Source organism: Eurosta solidaginis, chromosome 2, assembly GCF_040869045.1.
Source record: "Eurosta solidaginis isolate ZX-2024a chromosome 2, ASM4086904v1, whole genome shotgun sequence".
Classification (NCBI taxonomy): domain Eukaryota; kingdom Metazoa; phylum Arthropoda; class Insecta; order Diptera; family Tephritidae; genus Eurosta; species Eurosta solidaginis.
The window spans coordinates 14,309,683-14,323,351 of NC_090320.1; the positions used below are offsets into that span (position 1 = coordinate 14,309,683).

The following is a 13,669-nucleotide window of genomic DNA, read 5'->3' on the forward strand; positions in this document are numbered from 1 at the left end:
ATGAGCTTTTAAGCTACTGCAATCCCCACACCCTTTCGCTATTTACACTTTCTCCTCTCAATTGCGGCTATTGATCGCATTTAAAAGTCCCAGCGCATCCCAAAGGCGATGAAAGTCTGCACAAGCTAACTAAACTAACTCGCTGGCAAATGCTAATAGAAACCTGTACTATTGTATGTATGTATGTTAGTAGCTCGGTCAACCAACTCATGCTTAGTCAACATGATTTTTATGCAAATTTCATTGTTATTGCAAAACTATTTCCGCGTTAGCCCGTTGTAGCGGAAAAAACGGACTTCAAGTTACGTGGTTTTCTACGATTGCCTGCGCTTCGATATATTGTGATTGCAATAAGATTTTTTGTTGCATCGATTGGATTTTATAGTTCTTATACCTATATATATATATATATATATATTCTTTATTTTATATCTCTTTTTCTTTGCACTTTTTTGCATACCTCAGATCCTTCGATTGCAATAGAATGCTTATGCGCTATACTTAAGCTCCTACAAAAAGCCAATCACCAAAGTAAACATACATACTTTCACCGTTATATTTTTACCTTCATACATATATATATATATATAATTTAAGTATTTGCATACCTTTTTATGCACACATTTACGTTTATAAGTATTCTAAGCGCGTTGTTTCAGCATTGTTCTTGCAGTCAGAGTATGCAAAGAAACGAAGCCAATCTTTTTCTTTAGTACGTCTTTACAAACATTTCGAAATCGTTTCGTATCGCTGTTGTGTAGAATAATAATAAGTCAATAATTTTAGTACCGTTCCCGGATAAGTTTAGGAATTAGATTCCAGAGTTTGTTCGAGATTTCTTCAAGATTATTTTCTACGTTTTTTGAAGCAGTTTCGATAGTTTTAGGCCCATTTATTGTCTATTTTGGTTACGTTTATGGAACGTTTCGCAGATTAATTTAAAAAATTTTTTCGTAAGATAATCGAGATCAGTTACAAAATATTTCAAAGTTGCCTTAAGATTATTTTCAGCACTATTTATATTTAAGTTTTGCGATTTTCTTCAATGTTTTTTGGGATCATTTCATGATGCTGTATGAAATATTAAATATTTGCGATTTTGTTTCTGAAGTTTTATCGAAATTGCTTCCTTAAAATTCTAAAGACCTTTTCAGTATTATGTTGGACTCATTTGGGATTTGTTTTAAATCGATATAGAAAACTTCTTCTAATTATGTTAAGTAAATTTCGGGACTGTGTTTATGGTTAAAAAAATAAAAATAAATACTTGGCTCGATTTACCTTCAGGGAGATGTAGTCCGAGCTTTGGGAATTATTTTAAAACAATTTTAGGATTTATTTTTGAATCTGTTCTCTTGCCGTTGTGGTATAATTTTAAACCGATTTTTGGATTTGTGAATGGTTTGAGCAATCTCTTCGAATTATATCTTGCTATTTTGGTATTGTTTCCCGCTCTATTTTGAAATCAATTCAAAATTGGCGAAGCCGAAATTTTGGAGATTTTCAATTTGATTCAAGCTCATTCTATGTGAGCAAAAACAGTCTGAGAAATAAAACAAAAGTTTCTTGGTAATCAATTTGGATTACTTCTGAGAGAAGTTCACAAATAACTTCAAACAAGTTTAGAAGATAATATGAGTATTTTCCTAAACCATTCTTCAAGTAGGTACCATATTCTTCAAAATAATTCGAAAAGTATTCTGAAGTGATCTTGAATTAGTTTAAGAAACAGTGCCAGCACTGGCTTGGAACTAGACCCAACATAATCTTCTAAAATTAATCACGTAAATCCGAAGTTGACAAAAGTACAATAATCAAAATTTACCCTACAAAGTGCCAAACCTGGAACCTAATTCAGCTTGTAGGCAATTAGAATGGAAATTCCTAACTATAGAGTTATTAAGTCAAATGAACTTTTTTCAATTCAAATGAAACTTTTTACAAATCAAATGAAAACTTTTTCAAATCAAACTAAGCTTTTCTAATTTCAAATGAAAATACTTGCCTGCTTTTAAATAATGCAGGGTCTGAACTATTGTGCCATTAAAAGTGTACTTTGGTAGCTTCGTATGTCGACTGAGTGGAATATCGCCCTATCTAGGGTGTCGATTCCTAAACGCTCAATCTGAGAAAGCTTTTGAAAACTACCTACCTCAAATCGAAGATAAAAAAATTGCATTTAATTTGAAACAAGTTTAATTTGACTAGAAAAAAAGTTTCATTTGTTTTGAATAAGTGTAACTTAAAATAGAAAAAGTTTAACTTAAGTAGAAAAAAGTTTAATTTGATTTAAAAAAAGTTTAACTTGAATTAGGACAAGTTTAATTTGACTTGAAAAAGTTTTATTTGATTAGAATAAAGTTTCATTTGATTTGCCAATGCAAGTACATTTGTCTCTGCCCGTAACAAAGTGTACATTTTTTGCTTTTGCTGTCAGCTTAACAAAAGTAATTAACATAATCCGTAAGTATGTGAAATGTACTCACTGATTTTACCATCTTATACACATCCAAACCCATGTACTTTACATACTCTGCTTGCAGTTAAGAGAAAATATGCAAATAGCAAGGTAGATTTGCGTTAGTCAAAGTATTCTACTGGAAGTTTAATAGCAACAAAAATTTAGTAAAAAATAATAGCAGAAATAGTTAAGCTTCTAGCCAGCAACATCTTCGATTTGCAATAGAAGACAAAAATTCCTATTGCAATTTTTGTGGTTCGATTCGCCTTTGTAGGGCAGCTACTTTGGTAGACCACATGCATTGTGCTAAGGAATATCTGTTCTCCTTTGCGTAGAAACTCAGCACAAAGTAGCGTTGAGTGAAATTTTCTTGGTTCAATTTGGCGAATTTGCAATACACTTTTTTCCACATTCATGCTATTTTAAATATCTCAATTTTCGTTTGTTTCTTAAACATTGTAGAGCTTTTTTGTATTTTAAGTGCGCTTGTTTTCCTTTTTTATCTTTGTAAACTTGTTCTTGCTATGTAGGGTAAATTTAACTTTATACGTATGTTTTTACTATTGTCGGGAGTAAAGGCGGTTTTCGTTGAACCGCACAATCTGGATGTGAGTGGCATTAGGCCATCTCTGCAGGGCCTTAAATAGAGAAAGAGGCTTTTATTAAATATTCGAAGATTTACTGAAGTTTGCGCATACCTGTTCCCTAGGAAAAGAAGACGGTAGTCGGAAAGCGTCAAGGCTGACAGGCTATAAGGACAATGGCCAAATATTTCCATCTATAAAATGTTACAATTCAATTGCGCTGCCTCAGCACCGAGTACTCGTGAAGTTCAATGGGATCTAAAAAACAAGTATTTTTAGCCAGAGCTCGCCCATGGTTGAAGATAAACAGACAACAACAGAGAGGACTTAGCCAGAAGCAAATAATTTTAGCCTTTTTGAGAAAAACTTCTTCGGCATCCTATTTGTTACAGCCGATACGGAAACAAGTAAGAACTAGGCTGTGGCGAAAACCTCATACTTTTCATGAATGGACCTGAACAAAAATCTGATAAAATGTCAAAAACGTATAATCTTAAAAATCAGATGTATGGGATATACATATATTATATATATGACCGATCTTGAGGATTTTTGCTGGCAACAAAGTATGTCTCATGTGGGAGAATCCTGTGGAACTGCAAGCTTCTAGCTGCTAAAATGAGGAAGAAATTACGAAAATGCGTTTATCCGAAAAACTGTTGTATGGGAGTTGTATGCAATTCTACTGGTCGTTTCCGACAAATGATTAATCAAATACCCATATATACCCGCTCATAGAATCATATCAAATCGAGGGACTACTCTGCGTTCAAAAAGACAGACGGACAAACAGACAGACTAACGTATATGGCTAAATCAATTCAGCTCATCATCCTGATCAATTTGGTATAATTATTGATGGGCAGGTGCGGATCCAGCACGATTTGTGAGGGGGGGGGGGGGGGACGATTTAAGTCAACTTTTTAAGTAAGATAAAGTTACCTTAAAATTTTTCATACAAACACACATACATATCTACACTCATCTACAAAAGTCATCATCTCTCAGATTTTTCCAGTTTTTACTAAGCTTTGTTTCGACCTTCATTATTTTCGATATTTTTAAAAAAATATGTATTATTATATAACACCAAACAATCCAAATATACACTTAAGACTTTTTAGAAAACTCCGCGAATTTTCATGCAAATTTTTAGCTTTCAGTAAGAATTTTTAGAATTTATCTCGCAGATGGGGGTTTGCATGCATGTTGGCGGGCAGTCAAAGAGAGATTTTTTGAAATAAATATGTTCATACATACGGTGTTGCCCTTGTGTCGCTTTGCGGAGATTTCATCCTTTTTAGAACATTTTGCTTCTTTAAAAACTGTTTCAAATATTTTTAGAACTATTTTGGGGCTCAATATTTTACCCTGTCATAAACATCAAAATTAAAAATGCACTTGATTTAGGAAGTATCTATAGAAATATGATTTAGAAATTATATCCTTTCGAATTTATAAGAAATCCGTAACTTAAAAATAAAGGTGCGTATTCAAAGTCGAAATACTTCAAATTTTGTCAGGGCTTTTTTGACATATTGTCCATAGCAAATTATTTTAAAAAGCCTACCTACATAACGTTAGTTGTGAATATGACCATAGTTTTTGGGGTATCTTAATGTAGAGAAGGATTTTTATTAGTCCTTTTAAATCGATTTACAGCTTATAGCTGTTAAAAATTTCAATTAAGAGGTGCATTGCTAAGAGCTTGACTTTAACGGATCAGTTCAATGTATAATTTTGGTGCGGTCTTGCTTACACAAAGTCTGTGTGGAAGTGTAGCATAAAAGTAAAATCCCTATTGACCGCTTTTTGAAAATTCTCAACGACAACACAGTTCACAGCAGATTCGAAGAACGGTACTTTTGACATAGAGGCTACGGTTACCACTTCGATCCATTTATACAAAACTGGTGCTTTTTGTTTAGGTTTGGTCTGATGCCCACTTTTCCTCCAGTCTGGTTCTTTGTACGGAAGCGAAAGCAAAGTGATAAAAAAATAGATTTGTTTGCGCCACTAAAATATATACTTAAACCAAGACCGATTAACAAAATTATAGATTTTGCTCCAAGATATCGCATTGAATGCATATTCAGGCGGTTTTTGGCCGAAGTGTCAGCCGATATCAAAACTATGAAATAAAATATTTATTTTTAAGTGGGTATATCTTTTTTCACAGTAGGGCAATAGGATCACTTAACACACGGTCTCAGATTTTTTAGCACCAATAAATAATTATCATAGCATTTTAAGACGGAGCCAGACATTGCTAAATTGACAAATAAACGACTGAATAAGCAGGGCTGAACCGTGATAAAAAATAAATAAAAACAAATATATACTTGGCGCGATTTATCTCAGAAAATATTTAGGCTGAGCTTCTCTTCAAGTTTGCATCTTGCCCCTTTTTAGTTTTTCCTACAGATATACGGAACGGGGCTTTAATTTTTTATGCCGACTCCGAACGGCACCTAGAAGGCAGATAAATTTTCACTGAGAAGATTTTTAATGGCTGAAACTTTTCGGAGTGTTTTCCAAACCACTGTCGAGGGCGATCCCGCTTAGAAATGCTATTTCGTAATTAAATGAACTTTTTTCTTAAATTTTGATGCTGCTTTTGCGCGGATCTGGTACCCAGCACCCTCGGTGTGGTAGGCGGAGTACGCTACCACTACACCACGGCGCCGCCAGAGTCTTGAACCAGCAAAAGCAATAAGTTAAGCTTAAATTCCGGTTAAATAATTATAAGATGAAAGTAACAAGTGTTCACTTTGTTTTGGGAAAAGCCTCATTTTTTATTGATTTTGATGATAAAGTTTATTAGTTATCTTAGCTGAAAAATGCTAAAAGTTTATCCACATTTAAGCAACTCTCCACATTGTTCATAAAGTACGAGCCATCGACTTTCAAAGAATTTTTGCTGCATTAACCGAATTTCGGACCGGAGGAAGATAGGTTCCATCAACTAATAAGAGCTACCCAAAGAACTACGATTCGCCACTGTTGATGGATTTATCTCTTGTCCTTTAAGGGCTTACAATTTCAAAGATTTGGACCAAGTTTAATATACCATTTAATTTTTGTGAAACGTATAAAAATACTGTTTTATTGTCGGCTTACTAATATCGGCTTCTTATTGGTTTCTTATCGCTGTGTTATCGGCGGGTTACAAATGCCTTATCGATTTTATATGTAGAAGCTTTATCGACAAATTTTTCATAACATACCGATGTGCCGTCGATCACAAATCTTAAATACGCCGATAAAAAACTCATAACACTCCGATATGACATCGACAGCGTTTCGATATCAAATCGAGAAATTATTAACAAAAAACTTAATTTTTCGATAAGAAAGCAATAACCTTCCGATAACTTTTTGATATCTTTCTCTAGCAAACTGATAAATTTTAGATAATAAATCTATAATTTTTTGATAACATGTCGATAACTTTGCTATATGGTCGATAACTTTTCAAAAAGAAATCAATAACCTTTCGATAACTTTTTCATAGCAAATTTATAGCTTTCAATGATAAACTTATAAGGTTTTTATAATAAATCTATAACTTTTTGTTAACATGTCGATAACTTTTCTATAAATAATTGATAACTCTTTGAAGTTCGATGGCTGCTTAAACCCACGCTAACGCAACGCAGTTCATTCTTTCCCTTTTAAGTCAATGTATACACAAATGCTATTTAAAAACTCACTCCCAAAAAATATGAAATCTCTGCTGAAAATCTACAAAAATGCAATAAGTGAGGTGTAGTCCTTTTGCGCTTGTCAGTGCTAATTTCTTTGTTGAGTGCCTAAAGGCAATTAATTACACAAACCCACAGATACAACACAGACTTGCATACATATTGGCTTTGCGTGACTTCTGCCTCAAGTAAAATATATTTTTTGACGATATTTTTAGACGCTGTAATTTGTCCAATTTGTAATCAGCCATTACCGGCATTTTAGCACCCAAAAATCATTAAATCAACTCTGTGCACCTCACACACCCGCACACGTAGAAACTAGCATTAATTTAAACTTATGAAAATAGAATTATAGCATATAATATACATATAAACTTTTTGACTAACACCACTAACTAGTTCAAGTGTAGGTGACTGAATGAGAGTCATTGAGATAATAAAGCAATTAATTTTACATGCTATCCTACTCCGTTTGGCTTGGCGTGAGGTGACTCAATGACTCAGGTGTAACTACTGTGAATAATACCAGTGAATATTGGCAACAACAATAAATGTGACGGTAATGTTCACACCGTTGCTGTTGACAAATCTTTAGCGGAAAGACTGTAGACATCAATGATTTAATAGTGTTGGCATTAAATATAATTTTCGCCATCCATTCATTACAAATGACTAAGCCAAATACCAGCACCTTTTTGGGTGATAAAATGATGTGAAAAACGGATGTTCGTGTGCTGTGGTTTGTTGAAGTGTGAAATTTTGAAGCACTTGTAGTTATCTCAATGAACTTACGTTTACTTTTAATTGTTTCTTTAGTACTTTGAGTTTGGTGCCACTGGGCGTATGAGTAACAATTGAGCGCTATGTGACGTCAGATCCCGTTTTGAAGGAATGTAGGATAATAAAAGCAAGAAAAGGGAAACAAAGAAAATAAAGGATAAAAATGAGTAGGAGGCTTATAACAACGGACAATTTTTTGTAATTTCGTCAAAAAAATTCTTCTTCTTTTTTTATATTCCATATTTTAAGAAAAAACTGCTATGAATTTTGTAACTGAAGCTATGAAAGCATTCCCAAAAACGCTTTCGAATTAACTCAAAACTTCGTGAAAAAATTTCAAAAATTTCGACCTTTTTTCTTGAAGATCTCCAAATATTTGTAGCCCAACAAGTTATGAGTTGTATGTCTCTCAAGATTTTTTTCTGAATGGATATGAAAGAAGAGGTAACTCAAACGAAGACGAGACTGCATAGCTTCATTAAGTATGCTTTATTGTCAACTTCCATGAAAGTTAATTCATCGCATTAAGGGAAAACCAAAGGCTCAACCCAAAGGAAAAACCAAAATACGATTTTTAAAACCACTGCCCCTGCGATTCATCCGAATCCCTAGGGCAGCAGCCGGGACCTGAATACAAGCATCGTGCGATACATTGTATCACATCACAACTGGGCTGTCCTGCTCCCTGTGGTAAAGTTTTTATAATGACAGTGATAGAGTCGCACAGGCAGTAAACTGCGTCCACTCTGCTCCCTTTCGAGTAAACTTCACTCTTTGATTGGTTAGCCATGACACTATGATCACCTTTTACGATCGGCATACCTACCGCGGGTAAATTCATGGCCCCTAGCCCGCAGGGGGCTGGAAGGACCAGCTGGAAACCGATTTAATGCCCTTCGTGTTACCAACTGGGGTCAGTATGCATAGCGAAGTCGCGAAGAACACGCTTAGTCAGCGCCAATTAAGTAAGTAAGTAAGTATCGGTTTGCTATCGATGAGTGATCGTCTTCATATTGGTTTCCTGTCGGTTTGTTATCGACAGATTATAGATGTGCCATCGATTTAATATTAGAATTTTATTTGTTAATTTATTTAAATTCTGAACAAATTGGCATCACGCCTATAACAAATCGATAAAAAGTGGCTTAATTTTTCACAACATACCGAAGAGTTATCGAAAATAAGAAAGTTAGTCTATAACTTTTCGATGTCAAATCGATATAAATGCAATGCTATAATGCAATGTTACCAAGCTGGTAAAGCGCGTCTGTAAATATTCCACACAATTTGGATTAAATAACATACAGTATACATAGTATGTACCAAATAGTGTATAAAAGGAATAGCAATAAAAAAGGCAACCCTTAGAGACAATTTAAAAAGTGTATAGCGGGGCATTTATATGGCTTAATGGATTGAGGCATCTGCCTTAACACCAGTATAAAGTATGAATATTGGAGATTTTAAGTTCAATACTCAGCTCACGAAGAGCTAGTTGATGGAAAATTGAAATTCAGAAACATGTAACCATCTCTAATAGCAATAACAACAAAAATCGATAACTTTTTGATAACAAATTGATAGCCTTTCGATAAAGCCATTCATTTCTTTTCCTTTTCCTTCCCTACCTTTTATTTCCTTTCCATTGCTTCTGTGTTCTTGCCTTGATTAGGTGTCCGATTTCGCTCATATCCACGTACATTTTGCCTACATTATGCTACAAAATAATGACTACACTCACGCTCACATCTCGGACTCCCACTGTTGCCTTATAAAATGGTGGTATGCTATCCAAAGTGAGAGGCGACTACAGCACGTACTTGTTCGGATCTAGCTCATCGGAAAGGGATGTAGTCTTTGTCACATCACTTGGATTAAAATCGCCAACAACAAAAATCTACGTGCTTTTAGTAGGTATTCTAACTAAAATTCAAAACCACTATTGCATCCCTAATGTATGATATCAGATACTATGAATACTCACGAACGTATGATTTTCCTCCGGACAAGATGTTAAACTCCGGTATGCCCCCCCTACCTTGTGTTTCCGACACCAAAAAAAAACTATGTATTGAAAACACCCTAATGTTAGGTTCGGTTACTCAAACCCTACTTTACTAGGTTAGCACTTCATAATAATAAACCTTGATGAAATTCACAATGCCATTAAATATAACTTTATTTAAATCAAATCATATATATTGTAACGAATTTACTGCAATTCCGCTTATTCCGTTCTCTGCTAATGTTCGAATCGCTAAACTGTTGAATAAATAACTCCAATATTGAATAATGTAAAAATGGCCTTTATTAGACTACCTTCAAATAAATAACTCTACTATTGCTCGACAGATAGTGTGCTTAATCAAAACTGATTCTCACGCCTCTACTGTTGTCGCCTTTTATACTGTCTGGTTTCCTCGTTGCATACTTCTTGGCTTTTCCATTCCAAAACTTACTAGTTAGTTATCAGCTACAAAATCACCAGCCACAACTACGGTTATAGCTTCTCATGTGCGCGTGAATAATACTTGCATAAATTATTGCCCTCTTTTGTGAGCACCTCAGATAAGATATATGCATGTGTTTGTGCGTTGATTCTCCGCTGCGTGTACGTACATATGTGTAGACATAATGATTGAATTATTGATGTGCATCAAGTCACTGCTTAGCATCGGCTTAGAGATGACAGTACCCCTTAGTGTTGCTAATATTCGTAACAATATATACAATGTGTATACATAATGACCATAATGGGTGGTTGGGATGCGCTTGCACATTTTTTTATACGTATATAATTATGTCTCTTGATCTTTGTCAATGAGTAGTGCTAATTCTTATATATGTACATAAATATGTCGCTTGATTTTTATCAATGAGAAGTTGTATGTATAGGCTCTATTGCTAAATGAGTACTGTGGGTAAAACTACGGTGAACTATTTTTTTATGATACATAAGTGTGGAGCGAGTTACCGTAATTGCCAATACACATGGTTACACTGGGGCACTTATCCCACAATAAGTATCAAATTTTATGTAATATTTTCTTTAGGAATTTAATTCTTGGAAAATTATATAATTATGTAACTTGAAAATGATATAATTATGAAAATGATATAATTAAGTATTAAAGCTTAATATGTATATTGTATTTATTTTTATGTATTCTAATTGTAATTCAATTTAAATGAAAATTCTCAAATATTAGATTTTCTTATAAAGAATCCAATCTGATTTTTACGTATATGGTATGTGTTAAATTTGCATATTCTATTTAGCATATACACACTATAGTACCTAGTTTTGGTATAGAAAAATGAAAATATGGAATTTTGAACTTACATGATTTTTGACGTGAGATCCCTCGACTGGCCAGGCTATAGGATGAACGAAGTACGCTGTGTAAATTTATGAAACGCTATGTACGTATGTATATGGTAACAGAATCTTCAAAATTTATACTATACAAAATAGAATTATTTTATTTTTGTAAACTGTACAATTTCACCGGCGGATTTGGAATGAAAATTTTTCTCAGATAGAAGTTGTCCGGATTTATTTTTGTTATCATTATGTAATAAAAAGCTAAATTTTTCACCATTCTACTACAACTATAATGAAAAAAAAAAAAAAGTTATTCATAAATATGTAGAACAGGGTGGCTACTTAATGCTGATGTTAACTATTTCCTATATAAATTATTTTGTCAGACTAAATTAGACCTTTTATGTGCTTTTATGTTCGATTCAAGATTCTGGGTGTTACTTAACATAATTTCGAAATCAAAGTTATAAAATTGAAAATGGCCAAATTGAAATTGCCACGTAACTGACATATAAATGCATACCACGCAACTGACGTTTCGACTTTACGTGCTGAATACGACACTTGTACTTAAAGTTTTTTTATATTCTATACCTTAATTTTTTTGTGTCAATGATACCTTTCAGGATATTAAATAATCTGTATGATAAACTTATTTGTTTTCTTGTAATAACATACCACGTAAACGTGACCTGTTTTTTTACATCGTCGCTTTCCCTATTTTACTGCCAGGCCAAACACTCAAGTGTCATTAACACCGAAACTTGTAAATACAAAAAATGTCAGTGCGATCGTCCTCTGTCATACTGTATCTTTCGCAGTGTCAAATTATCCACCAGATGGTGATAATGACAGCATAATGGAAAGCGAGCGAAATTGTTCAAAACGGATGCACAAGATTCGATTCGTAATTTATGACTCGAAATCGTATTTCTTCATCACAAATCTATTTGTAAACAAAAGTTTTAACGAAAGACAATAAAAGACGTTCTATTCAAATATTTGACTGTTTATGCATGTGCTCTATTTAAACACATCAAAGCTAACAAAATAACATCAAACTTGTACAGTCATTTATTGATGTTCCTGCTAATAACACCAATGGACACAAATTGTAAAGTTTACTGAGAATCGCGCATATATTTAATTATTTAATAAACCTCTTCTGTTTTTTTTTTGTATAAACTTAATAAACGCAAAATTCGTAGGTTCGTTAACTCAAACTCATAGTATTACAATTTTCGTTGTTCTCAATTTTTTTCCAATTTTTTCGTTCAAAAGCAGCTTTAAATTTAAATATTTGGTTTAAATATTTAATCACTTTCATTTAATGAATATATGTATATATACCATAGATAGGGTTTTATTATTTTTTCTTTTTTTATAGTTATTAATACATTTCCATAAATGATCACCGTCTAACACTTCTAGAAGGGATGGCCTCGGATCGGGAACAGTATGGATGTTTCTAACTTCCTTTTGACAGTAGGAAAGAATTTATGAATGTTGGGGGGACCCAAAATATATATATTCGTAGGTTTACACTGGTGGAACTTGTGGACCTCGTGTCCTCCACGTGTAACACAATTTTTCATGCAAAATAATTAAACTTTTTTCTTATGACGAGAACAACTTAACACCAGCAGCATCCAAATCAGAAAGGCAGAAGATTTTCTAATAATTCACCTCAACCATTACAACTCTTCGTATTTTAATCCTCTCTTATGAAAATGTACTTGTCATTTTAAATTCATTACTAGTGTTAGTATGCCATCTCACTACCTTTCACGGTGTATAGTGAGCAGACAAAAAAAATGGGTAACTCCACGGACGCGGACTTTTATATAGAAACGAAAATCATAACACCGTGCCGTAAGCAACTATGTTTACACATAAACTTTTTTTTTTTTCAAGCGCTTTAACGCATATCTTTCTTTATGTCTTTTATCGTTATTATTCCACTTCAATCATTGTCTGAATTGAATAATGTTTATTTACGGAAGATGATTATTAGCGTAATTTCCATTTGACCGCTTTTGTCAGCGCGCATCCTATTGTTTAACTCACTTTTTCTTTATTTTTTTCTTTGCAGTATTTTACTTTCATAACTTCCGTCTGCTACCCCGAATTGTTATCAATGATGCTCTTATGGACTTTGCACTTCATTTATATTTTTTACTTCGCTTTTTTGTCTGATGCCCTATGTTTTTTTCCCTAGAATGTAAGTATTATTACAGTTATTTTACAAACATACACACGTATATACTGACATAGAAACACCAAATACGGTTTTGTCTCTTAACAATATTTTCCCTTGACCGTTGTGTTGTTCTTGCTCTTCACGCAGATAAATAAACATAACCATTCGTAATGATTATTTACTTAGCTTATTTTTGTTATGTTTTCATTGTTTTGTAACAACTTGTTATCTTACTGATTTCATGATAGTAAGCATAATGGCCTGACGAAGGATGTGGTAGGGAAAAAAAGATCTAGGGGGAAGGTAATTTAATTCATAGTTTCTTCAAAGCATTTCTTGTTGTTGCATGATGATAAAAATTCGATATAATTTATGAATTATTATCATTTTGCTACTTTTTTTTTTAGGGATACAACTTATTAAGTCTCAAGTACCCAAACGCGCACATACAATGCAGAGGGCAATTAAAAGGAGATTTATGGTTTTATAAGAATATTTAAGAAATTTGTTAAAACATAAAAAAAAAAAACAAAAAAGAAAAAAAATTTAGGGCGCGCTTCTCTTCCAGTTTGCGTCGGCCGCCTTTTTATTTATTCCTACGAACTAGCGGGA

At 33.4% G+C, this 13,669-nt stretch overlaps 1 long non-coding RNA gene across 1 annotated transcript in view; it reads left to right on the forward strand.

Moving 5' to 3' along the window:
• LOC137239337 (uncharacterized) overlaps nucleotides 1-13,074 on the forward strand; it is a 222,814-nt gene extending 209,740 nt beyond the window's left edge. The window contains exon 3 of the long non-coding RNA XR_010949331.1: nucleotides 12,950-13,074. This is a non-coding gene — a long non-coding RNA (uncharacterized lncRNA). The remainder of the gene's footprint in view (nucleotides 1-12,949) is intronic.
• The last annotated feature ends 595 nt before the right edge of the window (nucleotides 13,075-13,669 follow it).